The following is a 4,398-nucleotide window of genomic DNA, read 5'->3' as shown; positions in this document are numbered from 1 at the left end:
TTCTACCCATGCCTAAATGACGTTCAGCACTGGGAATTGAGTGACATCTGCAGAGTATCGTGGCAACCAGTTAACACCAGAAAACAAAACTGAGACAAACAAGCAACAACAACAAACAGTCCATTAACCTGTTGTTTGTTCCCCATTATATCAAACATCCACTCTGATTTTTAATCTCTTAATTGCCTCCTTCCTTTGTGGAACAGATGCCCAGTGGTGGACCATTTGGAAGGCTACATTGAGATTTTCCAGTTGAAGCTATTTAAATTGAACTCTCCCCTCCCTTTCCCTCTCTCGAACCCCTCCACCATTTTCCTTTCCTTGTCTCTCCTACATGCACACAGACATACATTCAAGAACAAATATTTATATAAGAAATGGGACATGGTAAATACTTGATAATTCCTGAAGAAGTAAGATGGATGAGATTTCTCTTTGTCTCAGTCATTTTTACCATATCCACTGTGGGATCCACATTGGCTATTGACTACCGTATAGGTCATAAGAAAAGGCTTTTGTTGCAAATAACAAAATTCAGGGGAAAGCCATTGTGGGGAACTTAAATGGACTGTAATGTGCTGGAGATCTTGCTTTTGTTGTTGATCACCCACTCTATCTATAACAGTGTGAGCACCTGGAAGATTCCCAATAAAGACTTCCTGACTTGTAGTGTGAGAGAACCAATGCTAACTTCCTTCATTGCTTGGCTACTTGTGGGCTGGAAAATGGAATAAGAGTGTGAGGTAGATATTTATAAAGTGAATGGAGACCAGGAAACAGAACGAATAATTTCTCTCTCACCTTTCCCTTTTGTTTTATTTTTGTAGCTTAATATTGATAAATGTGATCATTAGTAATTGTATAGGGATACAATTTATCAAGTAAATAAGACCACCATCTTATGTACCACTATTTTTGCATTTATTTTGTAAAAAATTATAGCTTGTATTAAAAGTAATCCCCAATATATCCATAAGACACTATGTGTATCAGTTCTACATTTTCAATATTTATCTTAGGAAAAAAAACATCCTATTTTTTTAATAGCTTTTAATGCAATGTCCTAGTCCAGTGACAATAAAACTTATCACATGAAGTTGATTCCCCTTTAGAAGCAACTTCCTCTCCTCTTCCTAGCGGAAGTAAAAACTTTGACCTTATGAAAGTGTTCAAACAAACCTCTGCCACTCACATTCAATTGCCAACAAGAAAGCCCACAGCCTGAACACAGGAACTGAACACAGGAAGTTCAATATTTGCTTTGCATTATAAGAATACTAGAGCCATAAAGATTTTTTTTAAATTTTTGATTATTAGAGATTCAAACAATGTTTACATACAAGATACCAGTCTGTATGACACTATATACTGGCAGAGTGCCAGTCTGTACACATACTGCCCCTATTGTGTGCAGCAGACAGCAGCCACTGGGCTGGGGCTCTTATAAATTGAATTAACAAACATTTAATGGGAACCAGCTTTAACAGACAAGTTGTCCATATTTAGAAGGAAATTTTTTTTGTTAGTAGTGTTTTTTTTCTAAAATTCCTCCCCACTGACAGCTGTTGATAGAACCACACACATATTAACTCTTCACCTTGTCTACGAGTCCCGATCACCACAAATCTTTGATGTCTATTTTATTCTTCATTTTAACTTTTACCTTATTTATTAACTATACTTATAATTTTGAATTCTTCCAATTAACTGTTTATCTCTTGCCTTCATAAGTCAAGCTCTGATATGGGTGTCCTAGACATTGCAGGTGGGTTTTCTAAAAAGAGGGTGTATAAAATTGAGTCCACTGCTTATCATCTCTTCACCAGTTGGAACTCTCAGGAAGACATTTAGAAGAAATGATCCACTGAATCTACACCTGTTTACTAGATGTTTTAGTTAGCTTTTGTGTCACTAGGACCAAAATACTTGACATGAACAACTTAGAGGAGGAAAATTTTATTTAAGCTCATAGTTTCAGAGATTCAGTTCACAGTTAGCTGACTATAGCTCTGGCCCTAATTTGAGGCATAACATCATGGTGTAAAGGTGTGGGGAAGGACAGCAGCTCAGGACATGGCATCCAGGAAGCAGAGAGCAAACCACTCACCAGGGACAAAACTTATACCCCAAAGGCACACGCCTCTGTGACCTAGTTCCAGTTATATCCAACCTGCCTATGGTTAGCACTCAAAGGATCTACATCAGTGGTTTAATCCACTGATTAGATTACAACTCTCAATCTCATCATTTCACCTCTGAACATTCTTTCATTGTTTCACGCATGAGTTTTTGAAGAAAGTCTCATATTTAGACCATAGCATCAGATCTTTGTGAGACAGCCTTTTTCACAGTGGTGTGTGGAATCCAGAGTTCCTACTCTTTGTTTTCACTTTTTAGTCCATCAAAGTCATATGACAACCTTGAAAGTTTAATGACTGCCTTGACATGGTAAAGTTCAACTCCTATTCACTCAAACTCTGTCATGGAATTAATTGCCCTATACACATGTGAAACAAATATCTTGTTATACTTTCTTTTTGATACAATTTTGGTAAGAATTTTTTTTTTTTAGGGGGGAGATGTTAACTAATATATAAAATTCACTTTATTCTTCATGATAAAATTATACTTTCATTCTGAATACTTACAGCAATCTCTGGAAAAAAATCTTTAGGAATGAACAACACTGATATTTTTACTAGATTTTTAATTTATACGTGTTTGTATATATTATTCGTTTTTTTTTTTTCAAGGATCAAAGTTTTATTTTCTCTGGGCATCTGCAAAACACTTAGGACCAATGTAAAAAAGAAAAGAAAAAGCTCCTTTAAAACAAAATTGCATTGGCAGGGGGACTGAGAGGAATTAGTGCCCTCGCCCCAAGGAGCTACCACAACTCTGATTAGTCCAAGGAATCTAAAAGATACTGGAAAGATAGAACAGGAGGATGAAGAATGAGAATTTACTGAGCGAGAGGGCCCAAAGTGGGCCATGAGGGGAAACTGGAGGCTGGGGCATGGGTCTGGGTGCAGGGACGGGGTTGTGGAGAACCAGTGTATCCATGAGGTGGCATCAGTGGAGGAAGCCCACACATACCATGTGGAGGCATAGGACCTGGGTGACCCACTGGAGATCCAAACAAAGGTCCTCAGGGGGCATGCCCAGTGGAGGAGGTCCAGGATGAGGCCTTCCAGGTGGTGGTGAGGGTGGTGGTTGCCCCCCTGAGCCTGGAGGTCCACAGCATGTGGGTGTCCTAAGCCATGAGGGCCAGCTGCATCTGAGACATTCCTGGATGGGGCATCCCACCTTGTGGGAACGGGTGAGAATTAGAATGCCCATGACCAGGATGTCCAACCTCTGGAGTTCCTGCTGATGGAGGGCCATGTCTTCCAGCCCCAGGCAGCATAGGTGGTGGGGACATGGCTGAAGGTATCCCAAATGGGAGGGCTACAGGAAGCGGCACCAGAGTTGGAAGGAGCCAGGAGGAGGCTTGCCTGGTGGAGGAAGCCCAGATCCCAATGATGACACCACAGGATTGGGGGCAGAAGGTGGAGAGGGTGCATCTGCCAACAGCTGATGAGGACAGTCAGCCTGGGAGAGTGGGTTCTTGGCTGCCAGAAGTTGTTCAGCTGCTGAGCCATGACGCTGGCCCTTAGAGTCCTTCTTGAACGCATAAGATACAGTGATAGGGTGGCTACAGAGGTACAGCCCATTCATGGCCTCAATTGCTGCATCCGAAGCATCCAACGAAGCAAAATTAATAAAGGCATTACCTTTGGAGTTGCTTATATCAGGGTCCCGCGTAATTTTAGGTGATTGTAAGATGACTCCAAAGACACTAAAAGTATCATCAAGCAGCTTCTCATCAATTTCTGAGTCCAGGTTCCCAGTGAAAATGTTGGCCCCTACATCCAGGTTTTTGCTGTGAGCAGATGCCTTGTTTATACATATTGGCTGTCCATAGAGTTGGATCATGTTCATAATCTTAATGGCATAGTCAGCATCTTCCTCACTCAAGAATTCATAAAAAGCCATAACCTTGGTGCTGGCCAGTGACTCTATCCTTTGGCATGTGGGTGTTGACCATGGGCCCTGCCTGGAGAAAGAGTTCTCAGAGCAGTGGTTCACTAACCTCATCACTAACCCCATGTACACAGTGGCATCCTAGTTCCATTCAGATATCGGCCCAGCAGTCATGGCAAAAGAGCTCCCACTGTCTCTCCATATTATTCTTTGTTAGTCATAATTTGTATGTATCTTAAATCTCTTAGTAGGCTAGGATTGCCAGACAAAATAGAGGATACCCAGTTAAATTTGAATTCAGGCAAAAAAAAAAAAAAACAAATTAAAAAAATATAAGTGTATCACCAAAAGACAAAGGGTTTACTTACAGTAAAA

General features: G+C 40.7%; 1 pseudogene; it reads right to left on the bottom strand.

Annotated features, from left to right (window-relative positions):
* Positions 1–2,962: 2,962 nt before the first annotated feature.
* LOC101966684 (splicing factor 3B subunit 4 pseudogene) lies at positions 2,963–4,197 on the bottom strand (annotated as a pseudogene).
* Between the last annotated feature and the right edge of the window lie 201 nt (positions 4,198–4,398).

The sequence above is a fragment of the Ictidomys tridecemlineatus genome, chromosome 5 (genome assembly GCF_052094955.1).
Source record: "Ictidomys tridecemlineatus isolate mIctTri1 chromosome 5, mIctTri1.hap1, whole genome shotgun sequence".
Classification (NCBI taxonomy): Eukaryota; Metazoa; Chordata; class Mammalia; order Rodentia; family Sciuridae; genus Ictidomys; species Ictidomys tridecemlineatus.
This window is presented reverse-complemented; position numbering and strand designations above follow the sequence as displayed.